The sequence below is a fragment of the Bison bison genome, unplaced genomic scaffold, assembly GCF_000754665.1.
Source record: "Bison bison bison isolate TAMUID 2011002044 unplaced genomic scaffold, Bison_UMD1.0 scf7180017864492, whole genome shotgun sequence".
Taxonomy (NCBI): domain Eukaryota; kingdom Metazoa; phylum Chordata; class Mammalia; order Artiodactyla; family Bovidae; genus Bison; species Bison bison.
This window is the reverse complement of record NW_011495051.1, coordinates 710,750-724,662: the sequence shown is the minus strand read 5'-3', so window position 1 is coordinate 724,662 and position 13,913 is coordinate 710,750. Positions and strand designations below refer to the sequence as shown.

The 13,913-nt window shown below is 39.2% G+C and overlaps 1 pseudogene; it reads left to right on the top strand.

Annotated features, from left to right (window-relative positions):
- Positions 1–13,913, top strand: part of LOC104979869 — a 74,100-nt pseudogene that overhangs the window by 55,347 nt on the left and 4,840 nt on the right.

Genomic DNA, 13,913 nt, shown 5'->3' with positions numbered 1-13,913 from the left:
GAGTTGAACTGTGAAGAAGGCTGAGCACTGAAGAATTGATGCTTTTGAACTGTGGTGTTGGAGAAGACTCTTGAGAGTCCCTTGGACTGCAAGGAGATCCAACCAGTCCATTCTGAAGGAGATCGGCCCTGGGATTTCTTTGGAAGGAATGATGCTAAAGCTGAAACTCCAGTACTTTGGCCACCTCATGGGAAGTGTTGACTCATTGGAAAAGACTCTGATGCTGGGAGGGATTGGGGGCGGGAGGAGAAGGGGACGACAGAGGATGAGATGGCTGGATGGCATCACTGACTCGATGGACGTGAGTCTGAGTGAACTCCGGGAGTTGGTGATGGACAGGGAGGCCTGGCATGCTGCGATTCATGGGTTCGCAAAGAGTCGGACACGACTGAGCGACTGAACTGAACTGAACTGAAAAGGGACTCGGGGAGGAATAAATTAGGAGCTTGGAATTAGCAGATAGAAATTACTGTATATGAAATAGATAAAAAGGTTCTACTGTATAGCACAAGGACCTATATTCAATATCTTATATTAAACTATAGTGGAAAAGAATATGAAAAAGACAAAATATATGTATACATATATAACTGAATATATATATATACACACATATATATATATATATATACATATATATATATATAACTGATTCACTTTACTATACACCAGAAAGCAACACAGCATTGTAAATTAGCTATGTGAAAGTTGCTCAGTCATGTCCGACTCTTTGCAACCCCGTGGACTATGTCTATGGAATTCTCCAGGCCAGAATACTGGAGTAGGTAGCCTTTCCCTTCTCCAGGGGATCATCCCAACCCAGGTATTGAACCCAAGTCTCCCACACTGCAGACGGATTCTTTACCAGCTGAGCCAAAAGGGAAGCCCAAAAGTGAAAGTTGCTCAGTTGTGTCCGACTCTTTGTGACCCCATGGACCATACGGTCTGTGGAATTCTCTAGGCCATAATACGGGAGTGGGTAACCTTTCCCTTCTCCAAGGATCTTCCCAACCTAGGGATTGAACCCAGGTCTCCCACATTGCAGGCAGATTCTTTACCAGCTGAGCCACAAGGGAAGCCCAAAAATTAACTATACTTCAGTGAAAAAAAAGATTGTGGTATCTGCAAATAGAGATAGTTTTACTTCTTCCTTTCCAACTGCCTTTCTTTTCTTCTTGCCTAATTGATCTGTCTAGAACTTCTAGTGCTATGTTGAATAAAAGTGATGAGTGTGGGCATCCTTGGCTTGTTCCTGATTAGGGAAGATCTTTGACATTTTCACTATTGAGTATGCTGTTAGTTGTGGACTTGGCATATATGGCCTTTTTAATGTTGGAGCACATTTCCTCTGTATTTGTTGAGATTTTTTTGATCATGAATGGATGTTGAATTTCATCAGATGGTTTTTCTATATCTATTGAAATGATCATATGACTTTTCCATTCGTTTTGTTAATGTGATTCGCATTGATTAATTTCCAAGTATTTATCCATCCTTGCATTCCAGGGTTAAATCCCACTTGATCATGGTGTGTGATCCTTCTAATGTATTGTATAATTTGTTTTGCTGATATATTGTTGAGGATTTTTATGTCTTTGTTCATCAAGGATATTGGTGTAAATTTTTCTTTTCTTATACGTGTTTGGTATCAGTGTAATGCTGGGAGAGTAAAATAAGTTTGGAAGTATTCCCTCTGAAAATTTTGAGAGAGTTTGAGAAGAATTGTTATTAGCATTTCTTTAATATTTAGTCAAATTTACCAGTGAAGCCCTGTGGTCCTGAACTTTTTGTTGGTAATTTTCAAATAATTGATTCAGTCTTCTTACTAGTAATTGATCTATTCAGATTTTCAATTTCTTCATGATTCATTCTTGGTAGGTTGTATGTTTCTAGGGATTTACAATTTCTTCAAGGTTGTTCCAATTTGTTCTTGTTCAACATAATTTCTCAAGGACCTTTGTATTTCTGTAGTATCAGTTGTAACACCTCCTCTTTCTTTTCTAATTTTATTTGAGTCTTCTTTTTTCTTGGTGAATCTATCTACATGTTTGTCTGTCTTGTCTACATTTTTTTTTAAAGCTCTTAGTTTTATTGACCCGTTCTACTGTCTTTTTAGTCTGTGTTTCATTCGTTTTTGCTCCCTTCTACTGACTTTGGGCTTCATTTGTTCTTCTTTTTCTAGTTCCTTGAGGTGTATAATGAGGTTATTTTGAGTTCTCTCTTGTTTCTTAATTCAGGCATTTATTGCTATGAGCTTTCTTATTAGAATTGGCTTTTGCTGTATCCCGTAAGTTTTGTATGTTATATTTTCATTTTATTTCTCGCAGTATCTTCTTGATTGACTTCTTCTTTGACCCATTGGTTAGTCAACAGTGTGTTGCTTAGTCTGCCCATATATGTGAATTTTCCAGCTTTCTTCTTGCTTTTAGTTTTTAGTTTCATAATGTTGTTATTGGAAAAGATGCTTGATATGATTTTAGTCCTCTTAACTTTATCAAGAGTTGTTTTGTGGCATAGTGAAGTGAAGTTGCTCAGTCGTGTCCGACTCTTTGCAATCCCATGGACTGTAGTCTACCAGGCTTCTCTGTCCATGGAATTTTCCAGGCAAGAGTACTGGAGTGGGTTGCCATTTCCTTCTCCAGGGGATCTTCCTGACCCAGGGATCAAACCCAGGTCTCCTGCATTGCAGGCAGACACTTTACCCTCTGAGCCACCAGGGAATCACATATGTTGTATACTGGAGAATGTTCCATATATGCTTGCTGCTGCTGCTGCTAAGTCGCGTCAGTCATGTCTGACTCTGTGCGATCCCATAGACGGCAGCCCACCAGGCTCCCCCGTCCCTGGGATTCTCCAGGCAAGAACACTGGAGTGGGTTGCCATTTCCTTCTCCAATGCATGAAAGTGAAAAGTGAAAGTGAAGTCGCTCAGTCATGTCCGACTCCTAGAGACCCCATGAACTGCAGCACACCAGGCTCCTCGTCCATGGGATTTTCCAGGCAAGAGTACTGGAGGAGAATGTATATCCTGCTGCTTTTAAATGAAATGGCCTAAAAATGTTCTGTTAAATCCCTCTGGTGTAATGTGTAATGTAAGTTCAATGTTTCCTTACTGATTCTGTCTGTGTGTTCTACCCATGATGAAAGCAGAGTATTGAAGTCTCCTACTGCTATTGTTGAATGGTTTGCTTTGGAAACAAACTGATATCATTCTCTTGTTTTTGAGATGGCACCCAAGTATTGCATTTCAGACTCTTTTTTTGTCTATGAGGACTACTTCATTTCTCCCAAAGGATTCTTGCCCATAGTAGTAGATATTAATAGTTGTCTGAATTAAACTCACCCATTTCTGTTCATTTTAGTTCACTGATTCCTAAGATGTTGATGTTCACTCTTGCTATCTCCTACTCAACCAGGTCCAATTTACCTTGATTCAGGTTCCTATGCATCATTGTTCTCTACAGCATCACACTTTCATTCTAATCCCCAAAAAGGGTAATGCCAAAGACTGTTGAAACTACCGGATACTTGTGCTTATTTCACATGCTAGTAAGATTATGCTCAAAAGCCTATGTGAACTGAGAGCTTCTAGATGTGAAAGCTGGGTTTAGAAAAGACAGAGGAACCAGAAATCAAATTGCCAACATTTTTTGTATCATAGAGAAAACTAGGGAATTCCAGAAGAACATCTGCTTCATTGACTGTGCTAAAGCCTTTAACTGTATAGATCACTAGAAACTATGAAAGTCACTCAGTCGTGTCTGACTCTTTGCAACCCCATGGACTATGCAATCTATGGGATTCTCCAGGCCAGAATACTGAAGTGGGTAGGCTTTCCCTTCTCCAGGGGATCTTCCCAACCCAGGGATTGAACCCAGGTCTCCCACATTGCAGGCAGATTCTTTACCAGTTGAGCCACAAGGGAAGCCCAAGAATACTGGAGTGGGTAGCCTGTCCCTTCTCCAGGAGATCTTCCCAACCCAGGAGTTGAACCAGGGTCTCCTGCATTTGCAGGCGGATTCTTTACCAACTGAGCTATCAAGGAAGCTCAAGAAACTATGGATACAGTCCTTCCAATGATCCAGAAACTATGGATCACTACAGAAATTCTTAAAGAGATGGGAGTACCAGACCACCTTACCTGTTTCCTGAGAAACCTCTATGCAGGTCAGTAAGCATCAGTTAGAACCAGACATGGAACAGTGTGCTGGTTCACAATTAGGAAAGGAGTATGACAAGGCTGTATATTGTCACTCTGACTATTTAACTTCTGTGCAGAGTATATCATGTGAAATGCCAGGCTGAATGACTCACAAGCTAAAATCAAGACTTCTGGGAGAAATGTCAACAACCTCAGATATTCAGATGATATCACTGTAATGGCAGAAAGTAAAGAGGAACTAAAGAATCTCTTGATGAGGGTGAAAGAAGAGAGTGAAAAAGCTGGCTTAAAACTCAGCATTAAAAAAACTAAGATCATGGTATCCAGTCGCATCACCTCATAGCAAATAGAAAGGGAAAAAAGTTGAAGCGGTGGCAGATTTTCTTTTCTTGGGCTCCAAAATCACTGCGGATGGTGACTGCAGCCATGAAATTAAAAACTTGCTCCTTGGAAGAAAAGCCATGACCAACATAGACAGTACATTAAAAAGAAGAGATGTCACTTTACCGACAAAGGTCCATGTAGTCAAAGCTATGGTTTTTCCAGTGATAATGTACAGATGTGAGAGTTGGACCGTAAAGAGGGCTGAGCACCAAAGAACTGATGCTTTTAAATCTAGAGAAGGCTCTTGAGAGTCCCTTGGACTGCAAGGAGATCAAACCAGTCAATCCTAAAGGAAATCAACCCTGAATATTTGTTGGAAGGACTGATGCAAAAGCTGAAGCTCCAATACTTTGGCCACTTAATGCAAAGAGCCAACTCATTGGAGAAGACCGTAATGCTGGGAAAGATTGAGGGCAAGAGGATAAGGGAGCGACAGAGGATGGGATTGTTGGATGGCATTGCCAACTCAGTGGACATGAATTTGAGCAAAGTCCAGGAGATAATGAAGGACAGGGGAGCCTGGAGTGCTGCAGCCCGCAGATTTGCCAAGAGTTGGACACAACTTAGCGATTGAACAACAATTACTATTACTATTGTATTGTTATCAATAGTTCCCTTTAAATCTTTATATGTTTTGATGCTCCTGTGTTGGGTGCATGGAGATGTGATAGTCACTGAGTCGTATCTGATTCTTTATGACCCCATGAACTGTAGCCTGCTAGGCTCCTCTGTCTGTGGGATTCTCCAGTCAAGAATATTGCAGTGGGTTTCCATTTCCTTCTCCAGGGGATCTTCCCTACCCAGGGATCAAGCCTGGGTCTCCTGCATTGCAGGCAGATTCTTTACTATCTTAGTCACCAGGGAAGCCCTGGTGTTGGGTGTATAAATATTTTCAAATGGTATGTCCTCTTACTAGGCTGACCACTTTATCATTGTATAATACAATGGCCTTTTTGTCTCTTATTATATAGTCTTTTATCTAGAATAAGTATACCTCTTTCAACTTTCTTTTGGTTTCCATTGTATAGACTGTATTTTTATATCCCTTCACTTTTAGTCAGTGTATTTCCATAAAGTTGAAGTGAGTCTGTTGTAGGCAGCATATTTCTGGGTCTTGTTTTTTTATCCATTCATCCATGGCATGTCTTTTCATTGGAGAATTTAGTCCATTTACATATAAAGTAATTATCAATAGGATGGACTTACTGCCATTTGATAATTGTTTTCTGGCTGTTTTTGAATTCCTTTATTCTTCTCTTACACTCTTTTTGATTTTTTAAAATAGTGGTATGCCTAGGTTTTTTTGTTTGTTTGTTTTTTGTGTACTTACAATAGATTTTTGCTTTGTGGTTACTGTAAGGCTTACATAAACCCCATCTTGTGTTTATAACAGTCTGTATTGATAACAGCTTAAGTTTGAATGCATTTTAAAGCTCTATATTTTAACTCTCCCCTACCCATTATTTCTCTTTTTGATGTCAAAATCTACATCTTTTTATCTTGCATATACTTTGACACATTATTATAATTATAGTTTACTACCTTTGTGTTTTAACCTTTACACTAGATTTATCAGTGATTAACCCACCACTATTACAGCATTAGATTATTTGAATTTAACTATATATTTACCTTTACCAGTGAGATTTATACTTCAAATGTTTTCTTGTTACTTAGTGCCCCTTCATTTCAGCTTAAAGAATTCCCTTTAACATTTCTTGTAATACTGGTATATTGGTTGTGTTTTCCTTCATCTTTTGGTTGTGTGGATAACTCTCTATTTCTTATTAAAATTTGAAAAACAACCTTTCTGGGTAGAGTATTCTTGGTTTTCAGTGTTTTCCATCAGCAGTTTAAAGGTATTTGGTCACTTGTCATTAAACCATGACCTAGCTCTTGTTTTTTTCTTGAATGTTTGTGATTGTCTAAGCAGCCTTATTTGATCTTAGTGGCTTCTAGTATTTGAAGGCGTACCAAGAGTTGTTAAGTGTCCAAAGGAAAGGATATCAGTCAGCCCCTGGGTGCAGGCTGATTGTAAGCTGGACCCTCTGGCAGCAGCTTTTAAAGTATACAAATATACCTGTTTCAGGTGAATACTTCTTAATCCCCTACCCCTATTTTGCCCCCCCTTCACTCTCCCACTGATAACCATTAGTTTTTCTGTCTGTGATTTTGTTCTCGTTTACTATTTTAAAATTTTTTACTTATTTATTTATCTTTTGGCTACACCATGCAGCTTGCAGAATCTTAGTTCCCTGACCAGAAATCGAACCTGTATGCCCTATGATGGAAGTGCAGAGTAACAACCACTGGACCACCAGGGATTTCCCCTTCTCTTTTCATTTTTGATGTGGAGTTTTTCTTGTTCACCTGATGCATAGTTGTCACTCATCCTCTGGATTTCCTTCAGAGAAAAAATTTCTATATGTAGCTATAGATTTTTTTGGTGTGTCCATGGGAGAAGGGGAGTTCAGGAGCATCCTGTGTCACCGTCTTGGAATGGACAGCTTGTTTCTGGTTTTAATACAGGAAGTTAACTTGGTTTGACACAAACTGCAAGCTTTTCTGTGCAGTTCAGTTCTTATTCTTGGCTGGGATGCTTGCAGTCTCACCTACATATGCTTTGTTTGGAGATCTGAGAGAGAGTCGGGCGGAGCTTATGCATAGTATTTGAAAGTTCCTCTCTTTCTCTCAGCAATCCTTGCTTGGGAAATCCCATGGACAGAGGAGCCTAATGATTTACAATTCATGGGGTTGCAAAGAGTCGGACACAACTTAGCTACTAAACCACCACCACTCACATTGTGGCAGTCTACTTCTAAGCACTGATGTAATGTGTTTCAGGTTAGAAAAACTTTGGGTTTTCTCTCAGAATTTTAGCTGTCCTGTTCTGTGTCACCTATGGCCATCCAAGTCTAACAGCTGTTTAAAATGTAGGAAATCACCCTGTGCCATTCTTGCCTTTTAAGGATTGACTGCCATTCATAATCTGCCTGCTTTTGTTTAGTCTGCAGTGCCTTCCGGTAATTATTTTTCATATTTTTTCCAGAGTTTATAGTTACTTGGGTAATGGTCAGTTTGTTAAGAGTATGTTGTTGTTGTTCAGTCGCTTAGTCGTGTCCAACTCTTTGCCACCCCATGAACTACAGCACGCCAGGCTTCCCTGTCCTTCACTGTCTCTCAGAGTTTGCTCAAACTTATGTCCATTGAGTTGGTAATGCCATCCAACAGTCTCATCCTCTGTTGCCCTGTTCTCCTCCTGCCCTCAGTCTTTCCCAGTATCAGGGTCTTTTCCAGTGAGTTGGCTCTTTGCATCAGGTGGCCAAAGTATTGTTTTATTTTTTTCTGTAGCTTTTTTGAATATGATCAATTTCTAATTCATATATTCTTTTGTTGTCTATATCCATTTGAGCTTTTCAATTTATGAATTGTAATTTTCTTTCATAGTTACAGATGCTTAATTATATTTAATGTTATAGTATTTTGTTATAATTTTCTTCTGTTTCTTGGCTAGGGCTGGGTGATTTTGTGTTTTCAACTCCTGAAGAGTTTTTATTTTCATTTTATGTTTTTTGACAGTAACTTGAATGGGTAGTGAGTTCTTTTTTATTTTTCTTGTTCATTTTTATTTTTGTTGTATTTTCCTGGACCATTGATCTCATGTTACATGTTTCCTCTTCTGTTTCTACAGTGAAATGCATTCAGTTTATTTTTGGTCTGTCTACTCTAGATTATTTCTTAATTTATAATTTTCATGGGTCCCTTACTTTTAGCCACTTCTCGTCACCACCAAACCTATGAGAGCCATCTCACTCTCTGAGACTCCCTTTACCCCAGTAATAGTGCCTTTCCTGTGATTCAGTACAGTTTCTAAGCTCTTATGTTTAAAATATCCAAAAGGCAGTCCTTTGATCCACTAAGTTTCACAGTTTTCTCTCAGTACTTCCCTATTCAGAGTACGACCTCTCCCTCTGGAAAGAAGACCATACTTTATATGATGTATGATGTTTACCATTAATATTTGTTTCACCATCATTAAGACCATACTGCACTTTTCATTCTTTCTGCTGCCTTGGATTCTTTGCTTAGATGTCTTTGGATAACTTTGCTGACATCTGCTGTTTATTTTCCCATTAACAAGAAAATTGAAATTTGTGTATCTGTTTCCAAGTTACATTGTAGGCCTAGGTGATGGGTGATTTTGTTTTGTTTCCTTATTGGTGATTTTTGGAAGCTATGTGGAAGGAATTGCATTTAGAAGAATATATTTGTTGACAGCCTTTTACTATTAAAATAATCAATGTTACCAACCTAGACTTTGGACTTTTTTAGGTGTTTGAATTTCCTCTTCTTTATAATAAGTGACATATACTAGGGATGAATGTTAAGAATAGTGGAAAAGAATTGCCACCACTTTTCAGATAAATATTCATTCTCACTACTCACTTGACCGTTACTAAACCTTTGCTAGACCCTCACTAGACCCTTACTTCATCCCACAAGACTATTTGAAAGCCTTCTTTGAAAATAATCAAGGAATAGAAGAGGCCAAATTATGAAGCTAACATTTTTATCTTGTAATAGTGTCCTGCTTTGTAAACATTTTTATTCACAGCATCCCAACAAGGGCCAAAAATACCCCATTTCTAAATACTGTATAGTTAACCAGATATGTTAGATACAGGAAACTGTACTGTGAGTTAATGAGTGTCTTCATTAACCTAGAGGAGGCTTCACTGAAGCTGTATTTCATGTTATTCCTTTTTTTGATGCCCTAGTTCTTACACTTGGGAAGTATACACCGTCATAAAATTTTATATGCATGAACACTAGACTTTTCTTTTGAATAGTGAAGGGAAGGACTATTTGAAAGGAAAAATTGAGGGACTTCCTTGATGGGTCCAGTAGCTAAGACCTGCAGGGGACCTGCGTTCAGCCCCTGGTCACAGCACTAGGTCTTGCACATTGCAACTAAATGAATGAGTAAATATTTTTTAAAAAGAGAGAGAAATAGCAAAGCTGTTTAAGTGTATATATAACACTTGAGTATCTGAAAATCATTTCCTGTGTATTTCTGCTAAAAGTTGCATACTTTAGGGGTATACAGACCACTACTCTAGTGAAACACTTGTACATGTGGACAGGGAGATGTAATATAAAGGTTTTTACAAATCTGAATGTTCATCAAAGGGAAATGAATAATTCATGAACTATGCATACAACCCATGACTTAGCTGGAGTGGAAATGAGTAAATTAAAAAAAAAAGATACAAACTGTTTCTCATGGATCTCTCAGAAAACAAACACTAAGTTAAAAAGCACATTATAGAAGATTATGTTTAGTATGATACAATTTATATAAAGTACATGGAAAAATACTATTTATATTCACTTTTAATACATTAATAATAAATATATAAAAATAATGTTCCAGGGTAAATAAGCACTAATAATTTTGGGATAGTTATTCTTTGCAGGAGGCATAAGAGACCTGGCTTTAATCCCTGGGTCAGGAAGATCTTCTGGAGGAGGGCATGGCAACCCACTCTAGTATTCTTGCCTGGAGAATCCCATGGACAGAGGAGCCTGGCAAGCTATGGTCCATAGGGTCACACAGAGGTGGACACAACGGAGGCAACTTAGCACATGTGCACAGAATACAAGTGAGATGAGAAGATATAATCTTTTTTTCTGGGCACATCTTAAATAAAATCAGAATTATCTTAGTGAAAAAAGAGAGAAAGTCTTTTATATAGGTATTGTGTAGGTAGATAGTCTGTGCATCTTCTGACCAATGCCAAGAATTGGTAGGCCTGAGTTAGGGTACCTATGGATCTGCTGTATTATTCCTCATAGTTCTCTGTATGCTTTAAAATAGCTCATAATAAGTTTTAAAAATAATAAATGAATTAATTAATGAATGATGGCTCTATGTCTAGAGTCTTTGGACATAAGCAGATAGAGGTGAAGTGAGACTAAATTCATTCTCAGATTTTATTTCCTAGATGAAACGATCCAGAGTCTTTAGCCTCACTTCAGGTTCTCCCCAGGCATCCAAACAAAGAATCAGCCAAAGGCATGGTGTGGTTTGGCATCTCTCCCAATCACCCTACTCATATATGTGAGATTTCTCTGACCTGGGTGTTCACTTCTTGTCTCTCCTTTTGTTTACTGTTTGTCTCTTATGCTGTCCTTAGTTGTGACTGTGTGCATACCTCCATGTGGGCTTATAAGTGTGCATGTGTGTATGAGCTTCCCCTTGTGGCACAGATGGTAAAGAATCTGCTTGCAATGCAGGAGACCTAGCTTTGGTCCCTGTGTCAGGAAGATCCCTTGGAGAAAGAAACAGCAACCCAATTCAGTATTCTTGCCTGGCAAATCCCATGGACAGACGAGCCTGGCAGGCTACAGTCCACGGGGTTGCAAAGAGTTGGACATGACTGAGCAACTGTGCACATATGTTTATATGTGGTTTGTGTTTGTTCATGGACCCAAGAATGATTTTTTTCTAACTTAAATTATACATTTAAATTTTTATTGTGGTTTGGTCAGTTTTGAGTTTTACTTAAAATTTTGGGAGATCTTGTTGTCTCACCAAAAAAGCACAGGACTAAAATCTTGATGACTTGAGTTGTAGTCCTACCTCTGCCCTTACTGACTGTCTAAACTTGGCCAGTTTACCCTCTCAGTATTGTCCCAGTATAATTGTTAAGAGATCAGAAGGTTGGAAGGGAAGAGTTAAAAGGGTCCTGTGAATGCTGACATTGTGGGAATTCTAAACATCACCATATGGCATTTCTGAGCTGGAAATGACAGCTGTGACAGTGTCCTGAGGTGAGAGGAATGATCTCTAACCCCTTCGTCCTCTCCACCTCCTTTTCTACCCCATCTTTTTCTCCTGACTCTCTTTTCATTGATCCCCTTTTCTCCTTTCCCCATGCCCCTGTCTTCTACCTGATTTTCTCCATTCAGTGTATTTCTAACAGAAGAAGAAGACCCTGTGATTGGCCAAGTGAATTGCAGGATTCGGCTCATCACTGGGCTGTCAGATGAAACAGCCGAATTTCTCCAGGTATGAGGTATCTGAGTCAACCTGAGTGTGGAATCTGTGTCCTGTCCTATCCCCCTTTCTTGTCCTTTCTAATCATGCACTTAAGCCATAGTTTCCTCTGCCCTGAAGCTTTCCATTCTCCAGCCTGAGGACATGGGTCTTGAGATGTTGGGAGCCCCACGTCTATGCCCTTTCCCACAGAAACTTACCCAGCCTGATTGTTGGTTGTTTTTTTATCTGGGCACAAATGGTGGAGGGTTTAAGAGCATGGACCTCAGAATCAAAAAGCCTGGGTAAGAATTCAAACTTTGTGACTTTCTGTCTGTATCACCTTAGGTAAATTCCATATTTTGTCTGATCCTTAGTTTCCTGGTCCAGATGCAGGTGCTAGGTAAACTGCTCTTCAGTCTTCATTTAGGAAGCAGGCTTGGGAATGCAGAGTTCTTGAGCTGGCTTGGAGGTTTCCCACTAGCTAACCATTGTTTTTTTTTTTTTTACTGCTAGGTTGCTGATTATGGCATTGGAGGATACCATGAACCTCATGTGGATTATTTTTTGGTAAGAGCAAAACATCGTTCCTTTGGGCTGTGTTTCAAGTGGCAGGAAAAGATAACAACTCACATGGAACATTTGGCTTCTACCTCAAGGTCCTCTAAATTCTCAAGGATAAATCTTTGGGGACTGTCTTAAAATTAGACAGAAGAGAAAACAGATTTTATTGTCTTCTAGTGTGGTGCTGCCTCCACTAGGCACCTGGACTTGCGATGAATTCTTGGGGTAGAAAGTGATGGAGAGAGAACTAGAGTCTTTTCCTCCTACCTGTGTCCCCTCTCTTGTGCTAGAAGGTTCCTCGGTCTCTTCAGGCAGACCTCATTCCTCTGTTGATAGGAGGAACACTTGAGTCTATTGCTTTGAGTTCCAGTACTTCAGCCTTGCGTAAGCCCCTAGTGTGGCTGAACCAGACACCGAGAGAAGATTGGTATTTGTACTCTGGGAATGACAAGCTGAATCAGCAAACAAAACACCAAATGTTTCTTCAGCACTTTTGATATCCTGGTTACTCTCCTAGGATCTAGGGATAGGAAGGCAAAAAAAAAAAAAATCCCATTTTCAAACAGAGGCATGTTGTTTTGTGAGTCATGCGTGTGAATAGTTACTTTCTAAGTTACTGAGTAAGTGCTATAAAGAAGGTATGTGCACAGTGTCCTGAGACACAGTGAACAGGCATGCAGCCTAAATGTTCAGAAAAGACTTCCTGGGAGAGCTTAGGTGTAAGCTAAGATTGTTCTTTAAAACTGTTCCTTCCTAAGAAGGTGTCCCTGGAATGTCCCTCTCTCACTGCTGCCAGAATATAGTCTGAAAGTAGCTGTCTCTACAGTCAAAATTGACCCACTGGTTACAGGAATCTGTGAAACCATATTCTTGATGTTGTGGGAATAGCTTTTACTGAGGAAATGATACAGATCTTGAAAGCAAAAGCCAATCTGTTCCTATAGATGGATAAGACCTCTTTGTGATTCCACTCTGAAATGTTCCTGACTTATCCAGTTCTAGGATCAAATGTTTTCTAGAGTGGCATGCATTCCTTCTTAGTCATCTTTTCTGACCCACTTCCTTTGTTGAGTTTTCTGTCTCCACCATGCAAAAATAAGTGGGTTGGTGGTTTGTTCTTTGAATGTAACACTTAGTTCCTATATCTGCCCTTTCTGTCTGGATTCCAATCTCACCTGCCTATATGTTCATATCCATCCTTGAGGAGCAGGGTGACCTCCATTTGGCTAAGATGAGTTTCTCATTCTCATAATGGTTGGGAAAGCAACTTATTGTTCATGCTTCTTTTCTTAACTAGTTAAGCTTAAGACCTGTATATTCACTTTTACATAAATTTCACAGGACTTTGACAGCGACCCTTTGGAATTTATTGTGACGGGGAATCGCGTGGCCACATTCATGAACTATGTAAGTATGGTCAGTACAGACTTGTCCCCTAGACACACTAAGCATGGGGAGCACATGTATACCTGTGATGGATTCATTTTGATATTTGGCAAAACTAATACAATTATATAAAGTTTAAAAATAAAATAAAATTTAAAAAAAAAACAAAAAAACAAAACATTGAGGACTTCGATCCAGAAATTTGTATTTTTTAAAACACTGCAATAGATTCTAATGATCAGCCTCGTAAGGGAACTACTATTACTTAGTGATTAAAAGTAGAGGGGGAAAGAGGGAAAGGGAAGAGTTGCAGAATCCCCTGGGGGAGTCATTCGGTTATTCCTTGTCAGTCTCTTCATTGAGGGGTGAAGATCTAGAA